Here is a 13,068-nt window from a genome sequence, read left to right on the forward strand (position 1 = left end):
CTGATCCATCATTAACAAAGATCTAAAACAAGCCTCAAAGCTCTGAGTGTGGCAGCAGCCAGTAAGTTCCTATCAGACCGACTCTTCCGAAGGTAACAAGTACAAACACTGGACTTAGAAAAAGATAATAAAACAACCAGCTGAAGACCCTGGAGGACAACCCAAAGCAGGCAGGCTCTGGGAGGGAGTCACTCTTAGACTAGACTGAGGAAGTTCTCCACTTCAACAGCATCCAGCCTGAAGGCAGCCCCAAGTCTACACCACGCAGATCATGGAATAACCCCAAAGTCCAATACAAACGCACAGTCTTTATGGCTTGAAGACCAGAGCGCGAGGTTTAGGGCAACCTCAGCCACAGAAAGGTAAGGGAGGATCCCAGAAAGGGGTAGATTCCAAAGTCTGTGTATAAATTCTGCGCCAATTTCTGCGTGACCCCTGAACCACACACGAGCAGGGCAGACTCCAAGCAGCCCAGCCCAGGCCAAAGAACTCACCTGAGGTTTGAGCTGCATCCTAAAGAAAGATGTTTCAGTTTGAATCCTATCAGACAAATTGCCTGTTAAAATGAATGAAAAGTAAAGCCCTTCAATCCAGAGCCTCCACAGGTTACAAAGTCCAGGATATAATCCCAAATTACTCAGTATCTAAAGAAAGAAGAAGATATGGCCCATTCTCAAGAAAAGAGGACAATCCATGGAGTCTAACCCCAAGATGACCAAGATGGTGAAGCAGGTGAGGATTTTAAAGTTGTATGGTTACTGTCCCCAATGAAATAAAAGAAAATATGCTCACAATGAATAACAGACTGGATACCACAGTAGAAAAATAGAAACTGTAAGAAAGGACCGAATGGAAATTCTAGGACTGACAAGTGTAAATCTGAAATTTAAAAGTTTGCTGGATGGGCTTAACAGCAGGACCGAAACTACAATGAAAAGTCAGTGAACTTGAAGAGAACTCAATAAAGATGATCCCTTTTGAGGATGGAGGAAAGGAAGAGAAAAAAAACAATAAAAGGAAGAGTGCTTCAGGCACCCATAGAATAATATCAAAGGTCTGACATATGTGATATTGGAGTGCTAGAAGGAAAGGAGAGACAGAAAACAAAGAAGACATTAAAAAATTTTTATTGTATGTTTAAAAGTCATGGCTAAAAAATGACCTGAGTTTGATAAAATACACAGTTTATAGATTTCAAGAGCTCAGAAAACCCACATCAATATAAGTGCAGGGAAAATATGCCAAAGCACCTTATAGTCAAATTGATGTTAACCAAAGCAAAGAGAAAATCTTGAAAACAGCCACCGAAAATGACACGTTACGCACAGGGGAGCAGAGAATTGAGTAACGGTTTACTTCTTACGAGAAATGAAGGGAACTGGAGACGGTGGAAAATATTTTTAATGTGAAAAAGAACCCTATAAACAGCAAAAGTCTTCTTAAAGAATGAAGGTGAAAGAAAGAAATTTTCAGATAAAAGAAAACAAAAAGAATTTTTGGCCAACAAATAAAAGGAACTTCTTCAAATGGATAGGAAATGACACTGCACGGAAACCTGGAACTTTAGTTCCAGGGGATAGAGTTTCATGATAGATACATGGATAAATAAAAAATACCACCTGGGGGACTTCCCTGGCGGTCCCGTGGTTAAGACTTTGCCTTCCAATGCAGAGGGCACGGGTTTGATCCCTGGTTGGGGAGCTGAGATCCCACACGCCTAGCAGCCAGAAAACCAAAACATAAAACTGAAGCGATATTGTAACAAATTCAATAAAGACTTTAAAAATGGTCCACATCAAAAAAAAATCTTAAACGAAAAAATACCACCTGGAGTTGAGAACACGGGGAGGGAATCCTCATTGATTCTCCTATTATTCATCTCCCTGTAGTTTGTCTGAGCCCTGGTCTCAGCAGGGCTGGAAGAATTGGCTTCTGCCTTCTCCCCTTTCCCCAGCTGTGGTCCCTGTTCTCAGGGTGGGTCTGTGGGGTCCTGGGCACGTGGGATCTGCCCAGTTTCTGGAGTCAGGGGCCTGGCATCGGTGGCCAGTGGGAGAGGCTTCTCTGCTCCCTGTACATCTGCTTCATTTCATAGCGCCCACACATTCTGACCAGAAGCTCTTCTAGAACATGCTTATAAACACCTCCCCCAACCCCACGCTCAGCTGGGTCTGGAGTTCCTTCCTTCTGCTTCCTTGACTCCTGTGCAGGGCCTCACCCACTTGAGGGCATCCACCCACAGGAAGCGCCAGGGAGTGGCAACCCCCCAGCAGGGCCCAGGGCAGAGAAGCAGGCATTCAGCGGCTGCCCCTCAGGGCCAAGCCGGAGCTGGACAGAGCTCTGCAGCCTCCCTCTTGGGCTCAAACCCCCAGCCATCCGGATCCCCGGGACCTGCCTGGGCCGCTGGAAGTGGGTCCTTCCTCTGCGGAGAGGTGTTGGGGGGACAGTGACAGCCAGAGCTGGTGGCCTGGGAGTGGGAGGGGCACGCATGGGGGTCCTCTCTCCTCACCCCCTTCCCAGGAAAGGCCTCCCGCCCCAGCACGTGAATATGGATTTGCGCCTAAGGACAGGAGGGGCGCTCGGCCCTAATTAGTGCGCAATGGCGGCCTCCCTCCGCCCCTGGGAGCCGGGGTCGGCATCAAAGAAGAGCAGCCGGCTAATCCTCCCCTTCCAGGAGCGGCATCTGCTCCTTCCCCTCCCCCCAGCCCCCCAGCAAGGCTCTCTGACAGCAGCCGCATGAGTCCTGGCTATTTAATTAGGACGGAAAGTTCCCCCAACCCTGGGAAATGATTTAATTTCAATATTTCCTTTGCTGAGCAAGGATGATCCTCCCTCCCCCCTCCTCTAAGGCCTTTCATCGGCAGCTCAGCCCATCCCCCCGTCGGGAGCTCTGCCCTCCCCTCTCATTCCGAGTCTGTGTTCAAGGGACCACTCAGGCTGGGGGTGGCGGCGTCCTTGCACGTGCCCGGCCCTCTGGCTGCTGGCCCGGCTGCATCAGCCCAGCCAGCCCAGTCTCCTGCCCGGACGCCCTGGGTCCCCCGCTCCTCCTCCTGGCACACACTTGTGAGGGGCCTCCCCTGACCTGGCCTCGAGCAGTGCACGGCCTCTTCCCCGGACATGGCAGCCTTTGCTCGATGGGCCTCTTATTGCGGACTCTGCTCTGGCCTGCCTTATTCTGCTCCCAGTGTCCATGTGTGTGTGCGCGCACAGGCACGCACGTGTACACACGTGAGGGTGTGTGCGTGCCTGTGTGCCCTGTGTGAGGTTGCCTGTCTTGCATGTGTGCGCACAGAGCACGTGCGTGCCTGTAGGTGTGCACGTGTATTGCACACGCGTCTGTGTGGCGGTGTGTGCGTTACCCTGTGCGTGGGAGCTGTGCGCATGCCCGTGTGTTGGAGTGCGCGTGTGTCTGTGTTTGCACTTACGCGCATGCACATGCACGTGTGCACATTTGTGTGTGTGTGTGTGCGTGTGTGGGCACGCACGTGGTGTGTGCCAGCCCAGCTGGACTGGGAGCTCCCCGAGGCCTGAGCCTGGTTTCACCCACTTCTCTTAAACGATCGCGCTCACGTCCTCACGGACCCCTCCCGGGCCAGCACCAGGCCAGGTACAGCTGGGGGCAGGGCGGCCCAGGCTCTGGTTACTCTGTCCCTGGCTGTGTCCGGGCTCAGTGTCCACGTCTGTACTAACACAGTGGTCCCAGCGCCTGGTGTGCAGCCGGCAGAGCGGAGGTCATCAGGCTTTGCCGAGCCTGGGGAGTCAGCCCATCCTCCCCCCCGCAGGGCCCCCCACCCCCCCGCCATGGCCCAAGGCCCCACTTGTGCCAGCAGCAGCTCCCCCCTCTCCCCTAGCAGCGGAGGCCCTCCAGCCCTGGAGGCAGCTAATGAGAGGTGTCAGCTGGGCGGCTCTTCCAGGGAACCCGCTGCCCTGAGCAATTTCTTAAAAGGAAAATTCTAACCTTAAAGAGTCCTTTGAACATGTCGTGAATGAACAAGGAACGCTGCCAGGCGACCCCTCGGAATGAGGAGGGGCTAGAGATTAGAGAAAAGAGAAGATGGATGAATCCGCCCCCTGCTCCCCAGGAGCTGTTTGTCAGCCTGTCCTGGAGGCGAGGCGGGGCCCTGGGCTAACAAATTATGATCATTGTTATTCCCCCCCACCAACGCCCGTCCCCCCGCCCACCACAATACAGGCCTTTTCCAGACAAAACGTGCTCTGGCAGACAGGCGCCCACGCCGTCTTCGCGGCCTCAGGTACTGATGGCATTGATCATGCTGTCCCCGAGAACACGTGTCGATGGATCGCCACTACCCATGGGGTGATACACTCGGGGCACCAGGGGCCCCGCGGGCTCCCCCCAGCAGGCACCCCGTCCTCTGTCAGCCACCCGTGTTCCCAGGGTCAGTGCACTGCCTGGCCTGGCACACGGTGGTCACTTAGACACCAGATGAGAGAATGAATGAGTCGTGAGCTAACGGCCGAATGAATGCACGCGCACGTGTAATGGAACAGGGGCCAGGAGCGGAGGGGTGGGTACTTCCCCCGGCCTGTCAGATTCTCTGGGTTAGAATCCTGTGTCATCGGCTGGGTGGGGCCCCCTCGGGCTTCCTCTCTCCACCCCCCTCCAGTGCCAGCCTGGACGGTCTTGGGGTCCCCAGAGACGCATGATTCCCCCCGCGGGGCGGGGCTGGGTGAGGAGCTTGGAAAGCAAATGTGCACAGAACGTGGTGAATTGCTTTCTTTCCTGTTTTATGAAATACTTCGCTGAATGCCTGCGTAGTACTCTCCTGAGGGATGGAGGGAGAAAACTAGCAATTAAAGTCTTGTCATCCGACTTGTTCAGGCCGTTAAGTTGTTCAATCTTGCATAAAAAATCGGCGAGTGTACTTAACATGGAGGGAGCACCTGGACACGAGGCAGTAAGTGTAAATCAGCGCATAACGATGCACGCCTGCCCAGCCTGGCGGAGTCTCTGAGGGCGTGCCACGGGGCCCGGGCCCCCCGCTGTGCTGGGGGGAGCCAGGTACAGGGCCCTTGGCCCATGGTGGTCCCGGGCAGAAGAGAGGACGGTGACCCTCGTGGGCTGGGAGGAGACCTCCAAACCCCCTCTGCTTCCTGGAAGCTGGAAGCACATTTGAAAAGGCTGCTGGCTGGGCCACATGCTTGGACAAACACGGACGCATCCCAGAGCTGCGTTGCCATGGCATTCGGGCCACCTCGACACCCCCGCCCCCTCCCCGTCGGGGCTGGACGGCGCTGAGATCAGGACCGGCTCCGGCGGGAGACAGGGTGGGGCGGCCGTGGCCCCGGGCTGGCGGTATTTGCACAGCCCGCCGTGTGCCTGGGGTACTTGCTCCTTCCCAGGCAGCCTGAGCAGGTCTGCAGGGTCCCGTTGGCCAGGCGAGGACAGCGGGGGGCAGGAGCCCCTCTGTCGCCCCCGGGATGTCCTCTCAGCTGCTCTGGCAGGGTTGCTGCAGACCCTCCCCTGCACTTGTAGTGGAAGCCAGGCCTGTCCCCACTTTATGTCCCTGTTTTATGGCATCTCAGGAGAAAGATAGCGCGAGCTGCAGAGATTCATCCCTCTCTGCGAGAGGTTCATTTATTTTGACACGTGTGGTTTAGTTTCAATTATTTATCATAACACCAGAGAGGGCACTGATAAAAGCACCAAAGTGTGTTTACCCAGAGCCACATGAGGGTGACGGGTGGCACTGCACTCGGGGCTCGGCGGGGGGGCGGGGGGGGGGGGTAGCCAGGCAGAGGTGGCGGAGGGAAGCAGCCCTGCGCCAGGGAAGGGGGAAGTGGGGCCGGGGCAGGTCGGGGTCCGGTGGCCGCACATCGGTGACGGAAATGTTCCGTCGCACTCAGAAATGGCATCTTGTTTCAGTGCCGTATGAAGAGCTGGAGAGAAACCTGGAGCCGGTGATGTGATTTTAAGAGAGTGGCCGCAGCTTTTAAACCAACAGGAGCCAGAGGAGAAAACAGGAGTGGCCCGGCTTCTCGGGTTTGCTGAGATTCCCCAGCCTGTGACCCACCCTCCAGCCGTCACCTGCACCTGTCCCTCTCTCCATCCACCCACCTGTCCATCCACCTGTGTGCCTCCGCCTGTGACACCTGCGCAGCCAATCCCATGGTGGGGAGTGGGGGGGCACTGGCGACGCAGAGGCACATCAGACCTGGCATCGCCCGGGGGAGTTCTCGCCTGGGGGAGGGACGGGCACAATTAATTACAAAGTGACAGCCCTGTGGCCTGTGCTGTGTCCTTGGTGATGTTCTAGGACCCACTGTGTGTTAGGGCTCCTGAGACCCCGTGAAGGGTCAGTTGTCAGCTGAGGGCACCGAGGCTGGAGAGGCTGACCAGCCCAGGCTGCATGACCGGGCAGTAGAGGGGTCGGGGACCTGTGCCCTGGTCGTCTGGCTCCACACCCCGGGGTCCGTGTTGCCAGCCCCGCCCACAGCACCGCCCTTCCTGCTGGGGTGTGGAGAGGTGCACCTCACAGCCACAGCTGGCCCTTCGCTGGGTCCCGCCCATCAGCTCTGGGTGGACACCGGGTGGAGTAAAGATAGTGGGTCTGGTGGGACCGCAAGCCAACGCATCCCCCCTGCACAGCTGGTTACTTGCTGCTCCGCTCTACAGAGAAGCTCAGAGAGCGATGGGCCTGCAGGGTCAGCTGGTCCGGGCGCCTCCCGCTGCAGAGTAGGGAACGCAGGCTCAGAGAGGCGAGTGCTTGCCCGGCAAGTTCCCGGGCTCAGGAAGCGCCGTCTCTGGCGTGGCCTGGGGAGCCTGGAGGACCCCACCAGCGTCCACCAGGACCAGCCGAGATGAATGCCTTCCCAGACAGCTACTTTAGCCCTCCAGAAGACAGCACATCCTGACCTACTGGCCGAGGTGGGCCCTGCCTGCCCCTCGGATTTATGGTGGAAGGAATCGGCCCCTGAACTGCTGCCCAGTTCCGGTTCGGGATCCTGCGTGATTCTCCGTGGACTGCAGCCCACCTTTTCTTGACACCACTGGAGTGTGAATTCCATGAATAAATTGTATTATCTCGGGGGCTTCGGGATGACAAAAACACAAAAGCCTCTCCAATCCTGAAATGCCTGTCTCTCCTTGTCGTACCAGCTGGGGCCCGGGGAGTGGGCCCTCCTGGGAGGCTCATTTAGATTTTAATTAAACTGGCTTTCCCAAACAATTTGCAATAAATTAGCAACAACCAGGGCTGCGGCGTCCAGGCACGGAGGCCAGCTGCCTTGCAGGCTCTCAGCTGGGGTCGCCTGCGTGCGAGGTCGGGCACACCTCTGGACGGACTCAGGCAGCTCCAGGCCAACCGTGGTCCCCAGATGCAGGGCTGCATCCCTCGGCCGCAGGTCTGTGAGTTCCCAGCGCCTGACTCTGCTGAGGCCCCTCGCCCGAGGGGCCCCGCCGCACTCCACTAGTGGAGGGCCCACCGGCAGCCTCGGGCCTGCATCTCACGCCCAGCCGGACACTCAGCCTGTCCCCGACTCAACCACCCCCTCCCACCTCTCGTGCCGCAGGTGACTCGAAGGTGGCCAGAGAGCAGTGGAGCCCACCCTGCACGCGTGCCAGTGGCGGTCCTCCAGAGACCCCTGTCCACGACTCCCCGGACGTCCGGTGGCTTAGGAGATGAGATCGGGCCCACCATCCTTAGCCCTGACCGGATGCGTCAGGGTGCCTGTGTCACTCTCCGGAGGGCTACCTGGGGCCTGGGCCCACTGCCTGGGGCTTGTGGGAAGAGGAGACTTAGGCAGGAGGGTTCAGGGCCTGCAGTGTGGGCCGCTGGAGGTCAGATACCGACTGGGCTGGGGGTCGGATGCCTGCTGGGGTGTCCTGTGGGGGTGGGGGAGCAATCCTGGGACTTAGGGCACTGAGGGCCGAGGTCCCGGGCCCCTTCCAGGATGCAGACCCTGGCTTCCTAAGCTGCTGGGACCCTGTAGACCCAGACTCATGCCGGGCAGAATGCGATGGTCGAAAGCACAGCAGTGGCTTCTGCGCATCCTGGCTGCCGCTAACCACCCGTGTGTCCTGGGTGAGTGAGCCCCGCTGCCTCATCCACCCCTCCCCCAAAGCGGGACAGGGCTCGAGCTCGCGGCATGAGCTTGGTGTCAGCACGTTGCAGTCAGCAAGGCTTCTAGAGACTTCCGTGTCACTTGAGTCTGTGTTTCTAACATTCTGAGAGTCTGGGCTCCCAAGGGCTGCAGCTACGAAGTTCCCTGATGCCGGGTTCTGGGGCGCTGTGTCCGAGCGAGGGCTCACGGATCCCACGTGGGGACCCAGGCCTCCTCGTGCCTGGTGGGCAGGGATCGCCACCCACACCCCCCGCTCATCCATGGACATCTCACACCCCCCTCGGGAGAAGGGCTGAGTCCCAGGCCACAGCCCTAGAGGCCACAGCTCCCCTGGCCTGCACAAGGCCACACCTGGCTGTTGGGGCAGACCCTGGTGTGTGGCTTTGAAATAACCAAGCCCGGTTAAGGGAGCGGGCGGTGTGGAGTGGCCACGGCAGCCCTGCCTGCTGGCTGGCAGTGTCGCTGACTCGGCCTGACACCTCTGCTCCGGAAGCTGGCCGCTCACCCACAGCTAGGCCTGCGCTCCCCGGAAGCAGCATTTCTGGGCGGTTCCAGGGCAAGGAGTCGCAGTAGGCTGGTTTTATGGAAGCGTCTCCGGGTCCCCCTCCCGCGCGGGGGAAGGACAGCTGTTTTACACACACGCTGGGCAGCACCTCGAGGGTGTTGGTGTTAATTAAGTTGGCAGGACTGTTCTTAGCAAGCACCTGCCGTTAGGGAAGGTGGAAATGAAGTGTCCGGCCTCCCGATGATGCGGGAAAGGGGGCTTACGCGCCCCGATGGCTGTCCCGTGCCTCTTGGTGCGGGGCTTAGGCGTCTTGGCATCTGTCCAGGCCAGTAAAGTAACCTCCTGAAATGGTCCAGAACGTTTAAGAGCAACCAGAGAGGACTTCCCTGGTGGCGCAGTGGTTAAGAATCCGCCTGCCAATGCAGGGGACACGGGTTCAAGCCCTGGTCCGGGAAGATCCCACATGCCGCGGAGCAGCTAAGCCCGTGTGCCACAACTACTGAGCCCACGAGCCACAACTACTGAAGCCCGCGCGCCTAGAGCCCGTGCTCCGCAACAAGAGAAGCCACCGCAGTGAGAAGCCCGCGCACCGCAACGAAGAGCAGCCCCCGCTCGCCGCAACTAGAGAAAGCCACGCACAGCAACGAAGACCCAACGCAGCCAAAACTTAAAAATAAATAAATTAATTAGTTAAAAAAAAAAAAAAAAAAAGAGCAACCAGAGATGACCAAAAAAGACACCAGCTGGAGAGCAACTGGGCAGCTCTGAATGAAGGGGCTGGGGGGCTGCCAGCGCTTGGGGGGCTGGGGGCGGAAGGCGGACAGCCTCTCGCCCCTGTCAGAGCCCCCTTCTGGGTGTGGGACCAGGGCAGGCCCTCAGACAGTGGATGTCAGCTTGGAATTCTTAATAATTTCATCCCTGGATTTGGGTTTTGTACGTGGGTCTGATGGGACAATGGAGCCTGTGGGGTGCTGGGAGCCTTGACTCCCGCGGGTCCCCCCCTCTCGCTGGCCTGGCCCGCTCCCTGCTTCCCAGCCTCCTGTTCCCTGCCCTGGTGCCCTAGGCTCTCCCGGCTCCCCTCCAGCCCTCACACCTGGCAGCCGGTCCTACTGCGGGTGGGAGGCCCGTGCTTCACATTCACCTGTATGTTAGGCATCGGGGCTACCTTGGAGGGGAGGCTGCCGCAGCCCCGGCCCTTAGGGAGGTTGACAGTCTATAGGGGGCAATTGAGCAAATCCTCACAGACACGTGCACTGAAGGGAGGGCTGGAGTCCTGGGAGAGGAGTGACAGACGATCCTGAGCAGGGCCCGGGCTCAGGGTCCAGGCCACGGGGGCCTGGCGGTGGCAGATCTACTAGGAGGCACTGCTCTTGTTGCACCCAGAGGCAGTTTGACAGGGGCCATGGTCTGGGCCAAGGTCAGAAGACCTGAGCCAGGTCCAGCTGTGCCCTGACCCGCTGACTAAGGTGGCCTTCAGACCCTCCCTGCTCCTGGCCTCTGAATCTTGGACACGAGATGCTTCGACCCTGCAACTGGAAGGTCAGTCTGGGGAGAAGGCGGGAGCTGGTGTTGGGAGTGGTCAGGTGGGGCCCCCCCGGGGGGCGTGGCCCCGGGAGGTGGGGCTCTGAGAGGTGTGGCTCCAGAGGCGGGGCTCCAGGAAGCCTCCACCTTGCAGCTCTTTGGTGGCCTTGAGGCTCTGGATGGCCCACAGTTAGCCTGGCCCAGCTTTCCAGCCCCTGCTGAGAGCCGCTGACCCAACTGTGACGGCAGCTTGCGACAGAGGTAATCGAGCCCTCACCCTGGTTCTGTCTGCAGGTGTCCAGCAGGACCTCGGTGCCAGTACTTGGCTTCCAGTGCAATTCTTGGCCGCTTCCAGGCCCGCAGGGGCAGCAGCTAGGCCTGGGCCAGCTCTCAGAGGCATTGTTCTGTCCGTGGGAAGAGCCTGGGGCTGCCTCACCCGCCTGGCGCCCCTCCCCTCCTCCCGGCCCTCCGTGCTGGGTCACCCTTGTGGACGGGGCTCTCTGCAGGGGGGCCAGCTTGGCCGGCTGGGGTGCCCGCCCCCTCCCCGGCTTCCTGGACAGCCCGACGGCAGTAACTGAGCCTGAAAACTTGCCGTCCCGAGAGACACGTCCAGGCACAGGTGACTGTTCCCAGCCACCTGGCAAGGGGGCCACCACCAGACTTCTGATGGGCATCATCGGGACTCCCCCAAGCTGGAGCCCTGTCCCCGGGCCCGCGAGCTGTGACCTTGACCTGCCTGCATCCCCTGGTGTCACTGCAGACCCCTGGGACCCTTGATAAGGATTGGGGGAGCACACCGAGACTGGAAGACGGGCCTCTGGGATTCCAGCCCTTGCGGCTCCGAGCCTGTGTGGCAGTGGCTGTCCTGGCCTCTGGGCCACTGGGCTGACGGCAGGTTCAGGGCCAAGTGCCCTTCCTGAGTGTGTGTGTGGAGGATCATTCAGAGAACCGCCTTCAAAGTAACCCCTCTGCGGCCTCCCCGGGAGACCTTCTGCGCGGCCCCTCCTCCATCCTCTGCTCGCCTCTACTGGCAGCTCCTTGCTGCAGGTTCCACCCTTCCTGCTCTGGGGTCTGCCCTCAGGCCCCCAGGTGCTCAGACGTCTGCTGCCTCCCAGCTGGCTCTGCAGGGAAGGGGCCCCAGGGGAAAGCAAAGGGGAGGGGCAGTGCTCTCCCCGACATCACCCCTGTTAGTCCCACCTCAGCCTCTATGAGGTCACAGGTGGGCCCGGTCATAGGTGGCTTCAGCCCCAAGCACGACGGGCTTCAGTCAGGCAGGGGCTGAGCCAGAGGCTGGTCCCGTGACCAGGGCCAGTGCTTTCCCCCAACACTGTCCTTGTCCCTCTGTGCCTGGCTGAGTGAGCAGGGGTCCTCCCTGGAGACGAACGGGAAGATGCCCCTAGTGAGTCCCTGGCAACACCGGCATCTGAAATCTGGAAGATTCTGCGTCCTACATTCCTACCGCTGACTCCAGGAAATGGTGCGTGGGCTAAAATGATTAATAAAAGTCACCACCCCACGAGACGGAGCTAATTGAAAAGCTCGCTTATTCCAGGTGGAAGAAATGGGATTAGAGCCTAAAATATTTGAAAATTAACTGGAAACAGCCTGCCCAGTGACTTTTCAGAATCAGCGGCTTTGGAGTTAAGCTAAGGGCTTAAACTCTACAATAGTCTGGCGGAATTGCCTCAGCATCTCTGGCTGGGGTCGGGGCGTGGGCAGGAGGGGGGGGGGGGGCCGGGGCGTGGGCAGAAGAGGTGGGGCGCTCCTGGAAGAGCCGCTGGTAGGTTAACACGGAGGGGACTGGTCTGGCCTGGGACGCCTCCTCCCAGGACCCTCCACCCCTGTGCCCCCACCCCACCAGTCGCCCCGGAACTGAGCGTTAAGAGAGAAGGTGCCCGCAGAACGAGGTGTCATGCCCCAGGTTCTAGGTGTGAGGACCGAGGTGTCACAGCAGCTGGGGGATTCGGTTCTATGGCAGCCCTTACAACAAAAAAGCAAGAGAAAACCACAATGCACTTGCCAATGTGTTAATTCACCCACTGGGTAGTCTAGACTCCATCATGACAGAAGGTGGCCGCCCTGCAGGATGCCTGGGGCGCGGAGGCCAGCCCAGGGCTTGGCTGAGTCATCCGGAGCGCACTCAGTGGAGCTTCAGCTTCTGCAGGGGGCGGAGGGCATATCGGTGGAGCAGTTGCTCGAGGCCAGGTGCTACGTTAAGGCTTGGCATGAACCCCTTTAATTCTCGAAGCAGCCTTTTGAGGGAGGCGGAGGGTGAGCTCTCATGGAGGGACCAGGGGATGAACACCCACCTCGCCCTCCTGCCCTCCTGTCCTCTGACTGGCTGAGGACATGGGGGTCATCCATGTGGTCCATGCAGCTCAGCCTCTTGTGGGTCCAGAGAGGGGTGGAGAGAGGTAAGCGGGTCTGGAGGATCAAATGGAAAGTTCCAGCACATCACACTATTTAAACAAGTCTCCCTTTTTCTGTTAACTGTGCGTCTGACACAGCTCTACCAAGCACTAGTTTCTGTCTCTCCAGCCAAGTCCAGATGAGGCGTTCATTCTTTCTCAACATACATGTTTTGTTCCACCAATGCCAAAGTAGCACCTATTACGGGCTGGGTACTTTCCCAGGCCTGGGAATGCAGGAGACACGCAGACAAGGCTATGCCTTCCTGGGGTTATGTTCTGGGCGGTGGGTGGCGGGGAGATGACAGCTCCCATCAGATAGGAGAGAATGCGATGGAAGGAGAGGAGAGGGGAAGAGAATAGAACAGACCAGACTTGCAGGCACTAATGAGCTTGAAGAAAAATGGGGCAGTGCAAGAATGGGCGGTGGGGCTGCCTGAGATCTGGTGGGCTGGGAACTCTCTCTTAGGAGGTGATGTTTGAACAAAGACTGAAGAGAGGGCGGGCAACTTGTGAAAGTCTAGAGAAGAACAATGGAGAAGACAGCAAATG

The sequence above is a fragment of the Phocoena sinus genome, chromosome 2 (assembly GCF_008692025.1).
Source record: "Phocoena sinus isolate mPhoSin1 chromosome 2, mPhoSin1.pri, whole genome shotgun sequence".
Lineage (NCBI taxonomy): Eukaryota > Metazoa > Chordata > Mammalia > Artiodactyla > Phocoenidae > Phocoena > Phocoena sinus.